This window comes from Monodelphis domestica, chromosome 5, assembly GCF_027887165.1.
Source record: "Monodelphis domestica isolate mMonDom1 chromosome 5, mMonDom1.pri, whole genome shotgun sequence".
NCBI lineage: Eukaryota > Metazoa > Chordata > Mammalia > Didelphimorphia > Didelphidae > Monodelphis > Monodelphis domestica.
The window spans coordinates 55,035,106-55,054,248 of record NC_077231.1 but is presented as its reverse complement, the minus strand read 5'-3'; the positions used below and the strand labels follow the sequence as shown (position 1 = coordinate 55,054,248).

At 37.5% G+C, this 19,143-nt stretch overlaps 1 protein-coding gene and 1 pseudogene across 1 annotated transcript in view; both read left to right on the top strand.

Moving 5' to 3' along the window:
• Window positions 1–527: 527 nt before the first annotated feature.
• LOC100018517 (V-type proton ATPase subunit B, brain isoform-like) lies at window positions 528–2,073 on the top strand (annotated as a pseudogene).
• A 5,095-nt stretch (window positions 2,074–7,168) lies between these two features.
• Window positions 7,169–19,143, top strand: part of OSBPL8 (oxysterol binding protein like 8) — a 266,838-nt gene continuing 254,863 nt past the window's right edge. The window contains exon 1 of the mRNA XM_056798473.1: window positions 7,169–7,306. The gene's annotated coding sequence lies outside the window, so the exon portion shown is untranslated. The remainder of the gene's footprint in view (window positions 7,307–19,143) is intronic.

The following is a 19,143-nucleotide window of genomic DNA, read 5'->3' as shown; positions in this document are numbered from 1 at the left end:
TCCCTCCTAATTTTAAAATTATTGGTTTTGTTTGTACAATTTTTTAAATGTATATAATCAAGTGTTCCTTTTGTCTTCTGTGGTTCTCTGTCCCTTGTTTGGTCATGAATACTTCCCTTATCCAAGACTGCAAAAGACATTTTCTTCTTTGTTCCTCTAAGTTGTTTATTTTGTGGTCTTTTATATATATCCTGTACCCATTTGGAGCTAATCTTAACATAAGATATCTTTGTATCATAGTATGAAGTGCTGGTATATACCTACTTTCTGTCAGATTGCTCTCTAAGTTTCCAGCAACCAGGAATTGGGGTCTTTGAGTATATCGAATATTGTACATTTATGTTTGGGCTTTTTTCCTGAACATTATTTACCTAATCTGTGTCATTTATCAACCTCTATTACTTAACTAACACCAAACCATTTTGAAGATTACTACTCTATAATTTGAGATCTAGTCCTATTAAGCCCCCTTAATTTCCATTTTTCAATATTTCTCTTTAAATTCTTGATCTTTTGGAGAAGATATGATGTCGAATGGGTCCATAGGCAAGAAGTCCACAGGCAGCATGATGCCCTTGGCAGGGTCCCAAGAGCAGGCACTGGTTGTCAGCTGAAACTTCCTCTCTCAACCCAGCCTCACATACAAAACAGTATCAGGAGTCAAAGGTCCTTTGGTCATCTTAGATCAAGTAAAGTTTCCCAAATATGCCGAGATCATCCACTTGACATTACCTGATGGTACAAATAGAAGTGGCCAGGTTTTAGAAGTTAGTGGCAACAAATCAGTAGTTCAGGTTTTTGAAGGATCTTCAGGTATAGAGGCCAAGAAGACAGCCTGTGAGTTTACAGGTGCTATTCTTCAAACACCAGTGTCTGAGGATATGCTTGGTTGAGTTCTCAATGGTTCTGCGAAACCTATTGACAGAGGACCACCTGTCTTAGCTGAAGACTTTCTTGACATTATGGCAGCCAATTAGTCCTGAGTGTCAAATCTACCTTGAGGAAATGATTCAAACTGGCATTTCAGCAATTGATGGCATGAACAGTATTGCTAGAGGCCAGAAAATTCCCATCTTCTCTGCTGCCGGCTTACCCATTATGAGATTGCAGCTCAAATCTGTTGTCAGACTGGTTTGGTGAAGAAATCCAAAGATGGTCTCTGGATTATTGTGAGGAAAAATGTGTGATTGTATTTATTTGCTGCTTTGGGTATCAACATGAAAATTGCTTGATTCTTCAAATCAGACTGAAGAAAATGGCTCAATGGATAATGTCTGTCTCTTTTTGAACTTAGCCAATGAGCATTGAGTGAATTATCACTCCTCATCTGGCTCTAACTACAGCAGAATTTTTGGCCGATCAGTGTGAAAAGCATATATTGGTCATTCTTATGCTGATAGGAGTTCTTATGTTGAAGCTTTTCAGAAGTCCCTGGTCATCATGGCTACAGGTATACAGATTTAGTCACAATATGTGAGAGAGCTGGTCGTGTGGAGGGCAAGAATGGCTCAATTACTCAGATCCCTATCCCTTCTATGCCCAATGATGCTATCACTCATCCCAGTCCAGACTTGATGAGATACATTACTGAAGGATAAATCAATGTGGACAGGCAGCTACATAATACACAGATTTACCCCCCTATTAATGTGTTGCCCTCGTTGTCCCTGTTGGTGAAGTCTGCTATTGGGGAAGGCATGACTAGAAAAGATCTTGGAGATGTATCTAGCCAGCTGTGTGTATGTTGTGCTGTTTGTAAGGAAGCAGTTGTTGGAGAAGTCCTCACCTCAGATGATCTCCTTTATATGGAATTTTTGCAGAAGTTTGAAAAGAACTTTATTTCTCAAGGTCCTTCTGAAAAACTGCACTATCTTTGAAACTTTGGACACTGGTTAGCAGCTTCTTCGAATCTTTCCCAAAGAAATGTTGAAGAGGATCCCTCATAACATTTTACCCTCAAGATCCATTAAAGCACTAACTTCATCTTCATCTTTGGGAAATAGTGGTTTTATTCTTCCCCTTCCTCTCTCCCTTCCTCTTTCTGTTGGAGTTTATGTGTTACCCTGTAATTAAAATAAAGAATAGGTGACATATAACAAAAAAATTCTTGATCTTTTGTCTTCTGGATGAATTTTATTATTTTCCCTAGCTCTATGAAGTAATCCTTTGGTACTTTGATTGGTATGACTATGTATTGGCACAACCTACTCAATTAAGCAATGCTTCTTTAATTATTTAGCTCTGTATTTCTATAGAGTTGTTTTGTTAGTTATATTCCTATAGTTCCTATTTGTATCTTGGTAGATAGACCTCTGAATGCAAAAAAGGAACCACAATTATGTTTCAATAACTCAATGGACTAATCTCCCTATCACATGATGGTCTAACATGAGAAAGTCCCCACCTCCTATGCAAGGATTCAGGAAATGTATCATCTATCATTCATTGTTGTAACAACTTACTTGAGGTCCTTGGATAAGAGACTGTAGTTTTGACCAAAAGGATTTCTTTCACATTTGTAAACATATTTGATCTCTTCCTTCTGTCTCCTGTGCTTTCTTATTCTAATAATAAATCCTGCCAGTTGCATTCCAAATATTCCCCCTTTCTCCTTAACTGATCCCCCCACTTTCTCTACACCTCTCTATGCTGTGAAATGCTACGTTAAATTGCTACAGGATGCTTTTGGGTAGCTATGTACTGTAAGCAAGCCTGCAAAGTTCTAAAACCCAATCTGTGCCCTAAGAAGCTGAATCTGCTGTCATCCAGATATCAATCTTCCAGAGCATTAAAATAAATCTCTTTGCTTTCAGTTCAGCCTCCTATCCTTGACCCACAGTCACTGGACCCCTGATGATAGGTAGACCTCTTGCAAAAGGTCTCATTCCTCTCGAAAGTGGAAAATTTCCAGACAGATCTTTAATTTTATCAAAAGCCTATATTTAAAACCAAGAGCCAGCAAGGTCTTCAATGTAAAGAGGGAGAAAGCAAAACTATGACCTCTCTCCACTGTTTGACTTTGCTGGCCTTTAAAACAAAATCCAAAGTGAAAAAAGTTATCCCTATTTGAAGATGATTTGGTGATATATTAAGAAAATGTCAGAGGACTGGCAAAGAAACCAAGTGAAATGATTAATAGCTACAATGAAGTAGGAGGGTTCAAAGTAAAACCATAAAAGCCATTAACATTTCTTTTCTGCTTCTAACAAAAGTCAAGAAGAAATGAATTAAGTTCAAAACTGTTAACAAAATACATAAAACATCTGATAGTTAATCTGTCATGACCCATACAACATTTATCAAAATAAAAGTATAAAATATAATTTGTAGATGTTATACTATGAGGTTACATGTAAGATTATGTAGTATGTGTATATGTATATATTTACATGAATTATTGTTGTTCTGTTGTTCAGTTTAACTCTTTGTGTGACCATTCTATTTATTTGTTTGTTTGTTTATTTATTTATTTCATTTAGAATATTTTCCCATGGTTACATGATTCATACTCCTTCCTTCCCTTTCTTCCTCCCCCCCACCATAGCCAACAAGCAATTCAACTGGATTTCATATACATTGTCGATCAAGATCTATTTCCCTATTATTAATATTTGTAGTAGAGTGATCATTTAGAGTCTACATCCCCAATCATATCCTCATCGAACCATGTGATTAAGGAAATGTTTGGCTTCTGTGTTTCTACTCCCACAGTTCTTTCTTTGGATGTGGATAGTGTTCTTTCCCCTAAGTTTCTCTGGATTGTCCTGAGTCATTGCACTGCTTCTAGTAGAGAAGTCCATTACATTTGATTGTACCACAGTGTATCAGTCTCTGTGTACAATGTTCTCCTGGTTCTGCTCCTTTCACTCTGCATCAGTTCCTGGAGGTTGTTCCATCCCTCCAGTTCATTATTCCTTTCAGCACAATAGTATTCCATTACTATCAGATACCACAATTTGTTCAGCCATTCCCCAATCAATGGACACTCCCTCATTTTTCAATTTTTTTGCTGCCACAAAGCACAGCTATACATATTTTTGTACAAGTCTTTTTCCTTATTACCTCTTTGGAGTTTTGTGTGACCATTTAGAGTTTCCATGGGAAATATACTGGAGTGATTTGCCATTTCCTTCCCCAGCTCACGTTTACAGAGAGGAACTGAGACAAACAAGAGTTAGATGATTTGTCCAGGGTCACACAGCCAGTCAGCCAGGAAGTGTCTGAGTCTGGATTTGAACTCAGGAAGATGAGTTTGTTTGATTCCAAACCCAGTGCTCTATACACTGAGCCACCCAGCTGCCCCATGCATACAGATATGCTTTTATGTACAGTCCCAACAGAGAGTTGGGGGAAGGCTGTACAAGAAAAATGTATTTATGCACTTATCATGTAAAAAAATAAAATGCTTCATGCAAAAGTAAGAAATGTGTCCTCTGGTCTCTAAGATAGATCTTGGGCTGGCTTTATATCTATCTGCCCCGTTCAAACGTCTCTGGTCTTGGGTATGAGTTTGGGTTCAAAAGAAAAGCACCTTCTGTGATCCCTATTAAGGAAGAGGGTAACTGTTATCTCATACTCACCAGCATAGCTTCTCTTCACAAAACGCTAGTTATATCCAAGTCCATCAGCAATAGCAAACAGCCAGTGAGCAATTTATCTGAGCAAACAGCAAATAAAAATTGGAAGTCAGACCGAATAGAATGTAATAGAAAATACACAAGAGTAAATTAGCTCTTGATCTGAGAGTGAAATAAACTCTAGTTCAAAGGAAGAAAGGTCACATCCAAGGAAGGCCTTCTCTCAACCGTCTCTAAAATTCGATGTTCCAGAAGTCAAGGAACAGCCTGGAACTCACCCTAATAGTAATTGGAGGATCAGCTAGATGACTCAGTAGATAAAGAGCCAGGCTTGGAATCTGAAGGACCTGAGTTCAAATGTGAATTCAGACACTTACTGGCTGTGTATACTTGGGCAAATCATTTAACCCCCATTGTCTAGCCTTTATCACTCTTCTGCCTTGGAAATGATACTTGTATGGATGCTAAGACAGAAGGTAAGAGTTTAACAAAAGGACTAGAACATATGTCAGTGTCTTATGCTGCAGGTTGGTCATCATCTACACTTCCATATTGTAGTCCCATTATCCTCTGAATAGGCAGCTACAAGCAAAACTACCCCAGGTTTAGGTGGAGGCTAATTTACACATAAACAAAGACAAATAATTGGAGAGATAATCACCACTCAAGGATGAGGTATGTGAAAGTAACATAAACTATGTCATTTCCTAATTTAATTTTAGATTTAGTGGATTTTAGAACTGGACCAAATAATATCAAAGTTAATTTGGAAGGACACAAGGTCTCCAATCTCAAAGCAAATAAAGAGGAAAGGTATGAATCAAGTGGGCTTAGAATTATTAGAACTAGAAATATATAACCAAAATTATTTGGTCATGGCTTAAAAACCAAGCAAGTAAATGAATGGACTAATCTAGATAAGCAAGAGTGAGAAACAATAAAAATGGTTCAGTGTTTGATGAGGAACGCTAGAACAAAAATTACTAGAGGACAGACTTCCCTTTTTTACAAGAACTTCTGGAAAAACTGGAGACTAGGTTAGCAGGAATTAGGTTTAGATCAGTATGTTATACCAAATACTATAATAAATTCCAAATGGATACAGGATTTAGATATAAAAGATCAAATAAATGGAAGAAAATAAAGAGCAGTCATCTTTGACAAACGTGACAGGAGAACATATTTTAAAATAAAATTTTATTGTTATCTTTTGTTTTTACATCACATACATTTCCAATTCATCCTTTCCCTTTTCCTCCCACTGAATTATCATGTATGTTATCAAGTACAAAGCCTGGATGGGGAGGGAGAAGGGCATAGTTCAGAAAACCTCCTCAATAATTGTAAAACACAAATATTATTGGTGATGTTCCACACTTATCATCCCCATCTCTTCAAAAAATCAAGGGGGGATATCTACTTATCTTTTTAAAGATAACCTCAGACATTATAATTTCACAAATTTCACAAAACTAAATTATCTTCTAGTTCTTTCCATTTTTTATAATCAACCCATATATTGTTTTCCTGCATTTGCTTATTTCACTTTGTATCGGTTCATATCTTTCTATGCTTCATCATATTTATAATTTCTTATAGAACTCTAACTTTCCTTTCCATTCATGTACCAAATTTGTTTAATCAATACCCTTAGCATCTACTTTTTTCCAGGTTTTTGTTTTGTTTGGTTTTGCTTTTGCTTTTAAAAAAAAGGCTGATATAAATATATTAGTGTATATTTTTGGTAATTATATCATAATGTGTATGTGATATATACTAATGGAAAATTTATTTTCTTGGGTTATAGGCCTAACAGTGAAATTTCTGGGTTAATATGTATGAATACTTTGTTGTTGTTTTTTTAATGTAGCCATCCTTTATCACAGTATGAATGTATGTATATAAACATTATTTAGGTATGGCTCTACTGACAACACCCTCTTAATTCTACTTCAATGTTGGAACAAAGTGAAGTACTCACCGGTCACTGAACATTTAACAAATACAGTTTACTTTGCTCTAACTCAGTAAGGATACCTAAGAAAGATAGACAACAAGGGGCACTTAGCTTCTCATCTTCAGTTCTGTCTGGAAACATGTCTGATCAACAAGTCATCACAGCATAGCAAATGGCATAGTCTTAGACACCCACCAAGTCTGAGAGTCTGTATACAAGTCTGTATGAAACAGAAGCCAGGTAACAGAAGCTAGTGCCAATCCTATTCTATGGCAACCTTGTCACGTCATGTCATAATATAATATAATGGAATGTAACATTATAATATAATATAACATAATATAAAATAACATAACATAACATAACATGATATGATATGATAAATATAATAAATATAATATAATAATGTAGTAATATTATAATATAACATAATACAATATAACATAACATATCAACATAATATAATATATAACAACATAACATGACATGACATATAATATGATGGATAGGATAGGATAGGATAGGATAGGATAGGATAGGATAGAATAGAATAGAATAGAATAGAATAGAATAGAATAGAATAGAATAGAATAGAATAGAATAGAATAGAATAGAATAGAATAGAATAGAATAGAATAGAATGTGTTAAGGTGAAGAGAAACCCTGTAAGGATGGTATAAACTGGTGACCAGGATTTTGCAGAACCTCATCAGACAGGGTAGTCTCTTCAAAGCCAGAGAGCAAAAATGGCTGCCCTCTCTGCCCCAGGCCAGTAAGTAACCAATCTGACTGCTTCTCTGAGACAATAAGGTTTAATAATGCTGATAATTGGGTATGGGATGAGGGAAGTGGGCTGTGGATTATTCCCTATTTCTAATAAAACTAATTTATTTCCCCACCATCTGACTTTAATGGAAAGTCTCTTCAGTCCTTGACCAAAGTCAAAGCTACGCTGAATATACTATATTCTCTGCCTGATATTCCTCTTAGCTAAACCTAGGCTAAATCCACTTAGGAACAAGTCTCTAGATTGTAGATTATATAGAAATGGAGTCAGGCTTCAGGAGCGATCAAGTCTATACCAGGGGATGACCCCCAAGGGTAAACTGAAGAATCTGATCAGCTCCCTCTCAGATCTTGTTCTTTACAGAGTCATAGGAGAGTTACAAGTCTCGGTGGTTTTCAGGCTCTTGTTAAAATCTCTTTCAGGAATGATTGCCATTTTCCAAGGTTTGGAGCAAGGATGTGGGAGCTGGTTGTCCCTCCAGAGCCAAGGAATAACACCTTGGCTGCCCATTGGAATCCCAGCATCCCCCTCTCCTTCAAGATTCTAACAGGGTTAACCCCTGCCAGTCTTACTTCACAGCATTCTATGACACTCTCCTTGTAATCATGTTGCCTTCCCAAAATCTCCTTTCATAATATAATATATGATATGATACAATATGAAACAATGTAATGTAATATAATATAACATAATAGGATATAATAGGATATGATATAGTATTCTACTTATGTATGATACAACATTTATATTGTTAATATATTTATACATCAAATATGTAATTATATTGTTGTATTACACATGCATGGATATGTATGCATATGTATGTATGTGCATGTGTGTGTGTGTGTATATATGAATGGACAACTGCCATGGTCATCACCAGTTTTAATTTTCTGTTATTCTATAATTATGTTATTCTGTAATTCAAAAACTCAAGGGGGCAGCTAGGTGGATTGAGAGCTTAAGGGTAAATTTAGGGTTGAGACTGAATATAAATTTAATTGGTCACTAGGGATTAATTCAAATCCCAATAAAAATACTCAAGTCAGTTTGGGAATTTTGTGGTGATTTAATTAATATAGAGGGAAGGAATTAAAAAGAAAGAGGGAAAAGCATATAGTATTTCTTCGGCCTAGCCTATGCCAGGGGGAGTTCAAAGACCTCGGTCTCAGAAGATTAGAGGCTTCCTAAGAGGATAGTGTTTTGGAAGGTAAAGGAAAAAGGAATCAGTCTAAACTCAGGGAGAGCTCAGTGAAGATGCCTCACCTGAACTAGGCTACTAAGCTTCTCCCAGTATTGTATCAAGGACGCTCACCATCAAACCTGGACAATAGCTGCAGCCACGCCAAGATGCCAAAACTTTCAGCATGCTGCCACCAGCCACCTCTCTGCCACAAGAGCCAGAGCCACCTCTTCATGAAAAGATGCCCAGAGAGAGGAAGTGATGCGGAATATATAGACCATTTTTACATCATCACTTCCTGCATCTCACATGCACCAATGGTAACTTAAGCTTGACTTAGGACAGCCCAAAGGGTCTGTCAGTTGTTTCTGATTTGTCATTTGCTAGCACATGTCTGTCATAGGCCATCCTTCTCAACACTTAATCCTTAAGTAGGGGTGTAGACATTTCTGTTTTGTTAGACTAAGTAGGGTGGACTAAATCTAAAATTCACAGAGCTAAGCCTAGAGTTGAGAGATCCTAGGTTCAAATCTGTCCTCAGACACTTCCTAGCTGTGTGACCCTGGGCAAGTCACTTGACCCCCACTGCCTAGCCCTTACCACTCTTCTGCCTTGGAGCCAATATCCAGTATTGATTCTAAGATGGAAGATGAAGGCTTAAGATATATATATATATATATATATATGTATATATATATATATATATATATATATATCATTCAAGGCATGTACTTCCTTAGAGAAACCACAAATCATTATCAAATTCAGCCTCTGCCTCTGATAAATTCCTTGTTACCTACTTATTAGTCTCTCCAAGAAGGTTTAGCAATGCATAGGATATAAAATTAGGCAAATTATGTTCTTCTTGGCTTTATGGTTTTCCCCTTGTGGCTAAAACCACACTGAAGGTGCAGCCTCACATCATGGGAAAGGCCATGAGAGTAATATGTTAGTAAGCCCAAATTGAAGTCACAGACTATGATTTACTATTTTATGGGTTTTAGCTACATAAAGTTATCATCTTTTCTTTTCAAAATGTTTGAGCATTATTTATTTAGAATGATGATTGGGCCTGTTTCAGGGAAATAAGGAAAAGGAATAAGTACTTATTAAATTCCTACTATGTGCCAAATACTCTGCTAGGTGTTTTACAAATATATAATTTGAACTTCCTATCAATCCTGAGAAGTAGGTGCTATTATTATCCCCATTTTACAGCTGGTGAAGCTGAGGCAAACAGAAGGGGGTAGTGACTTGCCCAGGGTCACACAGTTTGTAAGTCTCTGAGATCAGATTTGAACTCAACTCTTCCAGGCCCCATTCTCAGTGCTCTATCTCTGAAATAGTAAACTCTTTGAGAGTAAGGACTGACTGAACTATAAAAATGATGAACACAGTGGTTTCCACATAGGGAAGTGCTTAATAAATATTTATATTTATAAATTTATATACATATATTAATAAATATTGAATTGATGAGTTTAACCTGGCATGGAAAACATTTATAAACTAGCTTTTTTTCAGACTCTAGCTTTCAGAACTGTCAGTGTTCTTCCTAATGTCTGATTTCCATTTTATAATATGATATTATGTCCAGCTTTATAAGACATACAGAAATGTCTGCTTCTTTTGGCTGGTAGTGATTACAAATGTGACTGATCATAGAACCATATTCACTGCTTGTTATGTGCTTTTTATGACCCAATTATAGGAAACCTAGACTGATAGAAAGAAGAATCTTCATGCTGGGTCCATTTTTTTGGTGGGGGGAGGAGAAGTGATTAAATTTTGGACCTGTCACTTTATTAGCATCACAGCTTCTAGTGTGGAAACTTTTGTCAATGGAGATCACCATTTTCTCTGCAATTTTTCATTTAGAGAGTTACCTGGGTCATAAAGACATTAACTTGCTCAGGACCAGACTTCAGAGTGAAAAAAGTACTAGGGAGAGATCTTACTATGACTGATATAGACTGATCTCTTTTTCATTAGAGAAGTAATAAACAAGGGTCACAAGATATTGCATGCCCTTTGATCCAGCCATACCACTGCTGGGTTCGTACCTCAAAGAGATAATAAGGAAAAATATTTGTACAAAAATATTCATAGTCGTAGTCTTTGTGGTAGTAAAAAAAAATTGGAAAATGAGGGAATATCACGTAATTGGGGAATGGCTGAACAAATTGAAGTATATGATGGTGATAGAATACTATTGTGCTGTAAGGAAGGATGAACTGGAAGCTTTCCATGTGAACTGGGAGAACCTCAGTGAACTGATGCAGAGTGAAAGGAGCAGAACCAGAAGAACATTGTAAACAGAAAGTAAAACACTGTGGAACAATCCACTGTAATGGACTTTGCTACTAGTAGCTGTGACAGAGCGAAGGCAATAGAGAAAAAGTGCCAGACTGAAGAGTATGGGAAATTGATCACCTCGATGGGGGAGGGGCCCCAGGAGTGGATTCCAAAAGGAGAAAGAGTCTCTGGCAGAAAGAGCAGTGGGTCTCTTGGTCTTGAGAAGCCAAAGAGAGAAGGTGGGAAAAAGACTTTCTCCTGAGGGTTACCCACTTTTCCTGCTGGTGACTGGAAATCCTTCCCCCCAACACTTCCCAATTGAAAGGACTTTCTGAAGAGAAACCTGAGCAGACTTTACCTCAGCTCCTGTTGCCCAGGGGTGAGTCAACCTGACTTTCTCTCAGGGGACTCAGGATGCCAAGGCCTAAGTTCCCCCCAAACTCGAGAAGGAAGGGGAAAGGGTTTAGATAGAGATAGAGACTCCCTTTCCCCACTTTCCTTTTCCTATTCGTCCCTGCCTGTTATTCCTTTTGTATTACTTGATTGAGTTGACATTAAAAGTTATCTGTTCCCCAAGCTGAGTGTGAGTGAATGGATCAAGAGGAGACCCTTTGGTCTCGAGTAGTGGAGGGGGGACAAGAGGGACAAGAGTGAATCTGGAAGAGTGGCTTTAGCTAAGAAGGGAAGGCAGAAGGGGGAAAATCTTCAAACCCCCCCTCCTCTCTCTGAGCCAACTCGTTACATCTGCTGCCTCCCCTCCCCTTCTCCATACCAAAAGTTCAAGCTTCCCTTTGGGGTATAAAAACTTCCCCCTTTTTATCTTTTTTTAATATATAGCAAAGCAACAAGCCAGGACAATCCTGAAGGACTTATGTGAAAGAATGCACACTGAGAGAAAGAACTCTGGGAGTAGAAATGCAAAAGCAAAACATATGACATCACTTATCACATGTATATATATGGGGATGTGATTTGGAATTTAGGCTTTAAAAAATTTAGGCTTTAAAAAAAAAAAGCAAAAATGAATAATTGTAAATAGGTACCAAATGACAATATTTGTACCACCCAGAGGAATTGCTTGTCGACTCTGGGAGTGGGGAAGAAAGGGAAGAGAAAGAAAATGAATCATGGGAACATGGAAAAATATTCTAAAAAATAAATTAATTAAATTTTTAAAAAACATTGCATGCACCATCGCTGGAAATAGCTGTGGTGGCTTATTTTGATTAACTATTTTTCTTTATTATGATAAAGAACCCTAAGGAAAAGGATGGCAGCCAATGAATGAATGAATCAAATATGTATTAAGTGCCTACTATGTGCCAGACACTTAAAATTTGGCCTCAGGCATTTAATATCCTTATGACCTTGGGCAAGTCACTATTTGTCTCAGTTTCCTCATCTGTAAAATGAACCAGAGAAGAAAATAGCAAAAGTGCCTCCTATGTGCTAGGCATTATGTTAAGCACTGGGGATATGAAAGGATGCAAAAAAAAAAATATTCCTTGTCCTCAAGGAATTCAAAAATGAATGAGTTGGCCTCGAAGTACAAGGAAATGACAAAAAAAAAAACACGATACAATAAAAATTGTTGTTGGAAAAGTAGGCAAACCCATATCTGAAGGTTACATCCACCCTGTGACCTGGTTGTTTATTTGTTTGTTTTTTAATAATGGTCTCAGTGAGCTAAGAATGGCTTCGACATCCTAAATTACAATAAAACTTTATTTTAAAATGTAAAAAACTGTTCTTAGGTCTTAGGTCCTATGAAAACAGACCACTTGTCTGGCTGACCCCTAGCATATCATAACGAAGAGTAGAAAAATGAAGCGTCCAATCACTTGGTTGTGGTATCAAATCACTGGCTGAATAAATTCACCTTAACTGTTGGCTATTCATTGTTATTGCAGTTGTTATGGCTTTGAATGATTAACTTGTTATCTGGGCAGAGGGAGACACTTGAACTCTTCTTTCTTTAACCCAAAGGGAATAGTCAGGCCTAATATATTCCATGAAAATATTTATTCAATTTGTCAGAAAACAGACATTTGGTAAGAGAGAAAAATTTAGAGCATGAATAACGTTTACTGTTCCCTTCATGAATTATGACTATGTAATATAATTCAATCTATTTTTAATTAAAAAAAGGTTTAATTATGATCTTCAAAAACAAAAGGACCTAGAGTGTTGTGTGTGATCTTTTACTCCCCTTCCAATATTTGAACACATATAGCTCTAGTGTATAGGGCAGCTAGGTGGTCCAGTGGGTAGAGTACTAAGACTGAAGTTAAGAAGACTCACCTTCCCAACTTCAAAACTGGCCTCAGACCTGTACTAACTTTGAGACCCTGAGCAAGTCCCTTTACCCTGTTTGTCTCAGTTTCCTCATCTATAAAATGAACCAGAGAAGGAAATGGCAAACCACTCCAGGATCTTTGTCAAGAAAAGACCAAAAGGGGTCATGAAGAGTCAGACACGACTGAAAACGACTGAACAACAACAGGTATATAGAAGAAAATCACAGTAAGACAATGTAATAGGATGGAAAGACCACTGGCTCTGGAGTAAGAGAGCCTGACAAGTCCTGTCTCTGATGTTTGTTATTCAGAGCCCTTGAAAAAGTCACTCAACTTCCCTGGGCCTCAGTTTCCTCAGTTATAAAATGAAGGAGTTGGATTCAGTTGTCTTTCAGTTCCCTTCTCAATTTAAGGTCTATAAATGCTTTAAAATAGAATATTAATTGTTTATGAAGCTATGCCAACTTAGAACAAAACAAATGATAAATTCATGCATGTCAGTGTAAAAACAAAACAAAACAACATGGAAAGTGGTAGTTTTGAGGCATTGTTTAAATGTTACACAATTAATCAAAGTTCTAAACTTTGTAAGCTTGTTGAGTCATAATAAGAATCAAGGATTTGATTTTAATATCTATAATTGGCATGTGTGCTATTTTGAGAAAATAGCAAACAAGATGATAAATGAAAATGAAACCAGAGTTTTACTGTACCAAATGCTCAAGGAGACATATTAATTGTCTTTGAATACTTAAAGAGGTTTCAAGAGGAAGAGGAATGATAATGAATTGCTCAATGTGGTCCCAGAAGTATGAAGTAGGATGTAAGTAAAATTAGAAAGAGGAACATTTTTTTCCCCTTGACTTAAGGAAATATTTCTTAATCATCAGGGCTGTATAAGAGTGGGATGGGGTTACTTTAGCATGTAGTGGAATTTCCACCACTGTAGGCATTCAAGTGGAAGCTGTGTGATAGCTTCTGGGGATATTATAATTATGATACTGAGGTTAAGACTGAACTCAATGAGTCTTAATTCTGAAATTCCATGATATCCACTGTAGGGCACCCTTTCCCTAAGGAATAACTTGGTGGATACAGTTCAAAATCAAAAGCTTAATGCTAGAGCTGAGCATAGCCTTATTGGCATATAGCTCTCCGAATTCTGGTGCAGACAGTATCTTGGCTCTGGAGCAGAAGGTTTTAGGACCTCAACCAACACAGGCATCCTTGAAAATTCTCTTCTTGAGACTCAAGAGGAAAGAGACCCAAGATGTCATACTATAGATAATGTACTTGTATTGCCCCTTCCAGTAATCTCTCCCTCTAAACTCTTGCTATACACCTTAACATGCACTCTCTAGACATCTAACTGTCTATACTCTCTATAAACTGGTCTGATTTATGACACATAAAATTTCCCAACCCATGTTTAATTCCTGCATTTAGCAGCAGATATTTCTCTAAATGAATAAATCTGTAATTGTATATTTCTGTGTGTATATTGTATATTTCCCTAGAGAACCAGACCATCTTTAAAGTCTTGCATTTTCTTGACGATGTCTTCAGTGGTGCTTTTGCAGGCAAGTCTTTATTCATATCCTAGTCATAGGAATTGTATCTAAATTTTATGCTGCATGGTAACTATATCACTGTGTGTGCTCTTTGAACCACTTGCAAATTAGATTCCTCTAGATCATTCACTGTGTGTGCTCTTTGAACTGCTTGCAAATTAGATTCCTCTAGATCATTATTCCCATAACTTGGAGCCATATACCATGGCTAAAAGAATATTAATATTTTTAAACCCTTACTTTCCATCTTAGAATCAATATGGAATATTGGTTCCAAGACAAAAGAGTGGTAAAGGCTAGGCAATGGGGGTTAAGTGACTTACCCAAGGTCACACAACTAGTAAGTGTCTGAGGACAGATTTGAACCCAGGACATCCCATCTCTAGGTCTGACTATCAATCTTCTGAGCCACCTAGATGGCCCCTAGAATACTGGTCTTAAAGAGATTCAGTTTTAGTAGCAAGGAATAATCTTGAGATTATCAAAAGCACAGTACACTTTCCATTGTGGCTCCAAGAAGCTATAGCATGCAAAGCAGCCACACTCAGGTAAACCATCACCTCAGTGGCTAAACCAGGTTGAGGGTAACTGATGAGTCACAAACCTGTTGATGAGTTAGGAGGATGTCTACCCCAAGCACATGAAGACTCCCTCAGAAGAATGAGAACAGTTTGTTCCAGTGGCCATGAAGGCAGCTGAAGCAGGTGCTGTGGAGTGCTTAGAGCTTAGTCAGACATTGAAGATGCCAAGATGATCCAATACATCCTGGACCATGACTAGTCACCCTGGCTTTTGTCTTGCCACTAGACTTTGATGACTGGAAGAAAGAGTGAGGCTAAGGGTCTTGAGTAACTCTGCCTCACCAAAATCTACTTCATGTGCAAGTCAAGTCAAATCATCATCTTTTGATGTCATTGGTCTTCTTTGAAAACAAAGAACAAACAACAACAATTTTTTTCATATGAAAGTGAACTTAGATTCTTGAGGAATAGGACTATAAACTGCCAACTTTGGAAAGTCCTTCAAAATGGGAGCCTGAAGTATAGATCCAGAGCTGGGCTTTACATCTTTGCCTAAATGAGAATTTTTGTTGTTGTTCAATCATATCAGAGATTTTGTCCCATTTGAGGTTTTCTTGGCAAAAATAATGGAGCAATTTGCCTTTTCCTTCTCCCACTCATTTTACAGATGAGGAAACTGAGGCAAACAGGGTTAAGTGACATGCTTGGGGCCATGCAGCTAGGAAGGGTCTGAAGCCATATTAGAACTAGAGTCTCTCTGACTCCAAGCTGAGTGCTTTATCCACTACACCACCAGAGCTATACCTAATCATACTGATCTCCATACATTCTAAATTTATTTGTAATGTTCATCTTAGGAGAAGAACATATGGTATTTTTCTTCACAGGTGCTAGTTAATGACCCGAATGATATATAATAATTGTTGTTATCTGTCTATTCAATGGGTAAAAATGAAGTAATGATTTTTTTTAAAGCCACATTTTTAAAACGAATTTTACTGAGTTTTTTGACAAATGGCCATTGTGATAGTTCTCCAACTATGTAACCTCAGCCATACTCCTTGGGGTCAGGACAGTTATTTTTTCCCAATAACATACTTTGTGAAGATGATTCTTATCACTATTTTTACAGATAAAGAAGCTAAAGTACAGGGAGATAAGAGGAACTTGTCAAAAATGGTCATAGAGTATTATCAGTAGCAAAGATGGACATAAAAGCATCTTTAACTAAGAGATAATTTTCTCTAGGAGTTTACTCAATATTGCTGCTGGTATTCTGAAAGCAATTTTCTTGCTGAGGTTGCTCACTAGTTTTTAGTGTTCTTAATTCCTCTGCAGGAATTTTAAGTGATTTTCTGACTTTGCAAACTTTAAAGTGCTATATAAATGCCAGTTATTATTTATTTTGTTCAGTTGTTTTTCAGTTCTTTATTATCTCCAAGGAAAACTCCATCTTTTTCAATGCTTTCTAACGTTTTTATAAGGAATGGGTGTTGTATTTTGTCAAAAGCTTTTTCTGCATCTCTTGAAATAATCATATAGATTCTATTGTTTTTTTCTTGATATGGTCAGTTATGCCAATGGTTTCCCCAATTTTGAACCATATCCACATTACTGGTATAAAACCCATGTGATCATGGTGTATGATTCTTGTGATATAAGGCTGTAATCTCCTTGCTAGTAGTTTCTTTTACAATTTTCCGTCAATGTTCATTAGGGAGATTGGTCTATACTTTTTCTTTTTCTGGTTTCAGTATTGGCACATATTTGTGTCATAAAAAGAGTTTGGAAGGATTCCCTCATCCTTTATTTTTCTAAAAAGTTTGTGGAGTACTGGAGTTAGTTGTTCTTTAAAAGTTTGGTATTATTTCCACTTTATGATGAGGAAACTGAGAAAGATGGAGGTCTAGAGACTTGCCCATGGAACTTACACAGTAATATCAAAGGCCAAATTTGAACTCAGCTCTCTTTTACTTCAAATCTAATGCTCTAGAACTACACCATCTAGCTTCAGTAATAACATTTTAAAATGGATTTTTATTGATGCTGTGAATATTTAACACTAGCCTGTCAAGACAACTTTGGATTTTAAAGCAAAGGATCTTACTTCTGGACTGTACCTCTCTGAGACAATGGGTAGAGTCCTCCTTACAATGCTGGAAAATGCTGTACTGGTGCTGTGTGGCTATTCTAAGGACAGCATGGTGACTCCTAGCATCTGGAAGACCCGTTTCTGATCCAGATTAAGGACAGAGTCAGACATATCAGAAGAGCTCAGAGAAATGACATCACAGGGAGCATAGATGGAACTAGGGAAAGGAAATATGGTTTTTTTGCCTCAGAATCATGAAGAAAGGAGGTGGCCAGGAGAGTGCTGATTCATTCCTGTTGTACCTGAAAAGCTGGCTTGGGGGAGGCAGCTAGAGAGCCAGAGCAGGCAATCACTGACTAGGGGAACCTCAGCACACTCACACAGTTGGGCTTGGGGTTGCCCAGTAGAACACTGGGCCCACCTGAGGTCTGGCTGTGAAACTGGCATAACTAGCTGGGGGGGGGGGGGGGGAAATAAGTTTAGGAAGGGAACAGCTGGCTACATGTGGCTGGTGTCTTTTCTTTCTCTGGCCCAATTTTTGTTATTTAATAAATAATTATAAATGAAGATATGGTCTCCAGAGAATTTTAATCTTTGCAAGACCTTTTGGATTTTTTTTCCACATCCACATAATTTCCCTCATATTCCTTACCCTTGACTTCTTTGTGTGTTCTGATCTGGACTCAACCATTTACTACGTGATCCTGGGCAAGTCACTTCACCTTGTTTGCCTCGGTTTCTTCATCGGTAAAATGAGCTGGAAAAGGAAATGGCAAACCACTCCATTATCTTTGCCAAGAAAACCCCAAATGGAGTCATGAGAATTGGACATGACTGAAAATCGACAGAACAACAAAATAAAAACCTTCATTAAGGAAACTAGGCTCTGAACCAGAAAGAAATGCTGAACAGGAAGGGTCATAGTTTTCCTCCTTCCTGCCTAGGAGGTGGTAAAACTTCAGAGGTGAAACCCTGAGGAAGCAGAACTAGAGAGGCTTCTGCCATTCCTAAGGTAAGGAAGATGTCTACAATGATATTTACAAGGAGGTGGGGAAAGGGAAAGGAAGGAAATAAGCATTTCTATAGCACCTACTATGTGCCAGACATTGGTAGGTTTGCTGTAGCTTCTTTTTATTCAGCAGTTCCTCCTGTTTCAGTTTTGGGTTCCATCATTGAGGCACCCCCACCCTGACTTATGATGATCAGACTCGTATATTTCCCAGATTCCTGTTGATTCTCTTCCAATCATAATTCTATAATTCTGGAGAGAAGCTCTTCAGAATGGTAAACCGTGGATTATGCTTATCACCCTTTCTCGTTGAATAAAGGAAGATAGTCTATATATTGCATATATATAGTCTATAAATTGTACGTACATACAATTTACCATGCAGTTGAGGTGGTTTAATGGATAGAGAACTGGGCTTAGAGTCAGGAATACTCATCTTCCTGAGTTCAGTTCCAGCTTGGGACACTTATTAGCTGTGCAACCCCGGGCAAGTTACTTAACCCTGTTTGCCCAAGTTCCTCGTCTGTCATCTGTAAAGTGACAGGAAATGGCAAACCACTCTGGTATCTCTGCCAGGGAAACCTCCCATAGAAGCAGGAAGAGTCAGAGAACTGAAAGCCAACCGACGGCAAAAATGTTTCAAAGACACGACAGGGATTCACTCGTTAGCTGTGACCACCATTTGCTACTGTCTATTTAGGATCAGATCCCTATAAACAGTATAGAAGCAAGAGAGTTTAGCCAAGAGAACTCTGCTTTTCTTTTTTATTACTTAGACTACTCTTTCTGGTTGTTAGCATTTGATGCTGCTGCTTCAAGATTTCAGAAGCTGGGAGTCATTATGGTCCTATGAC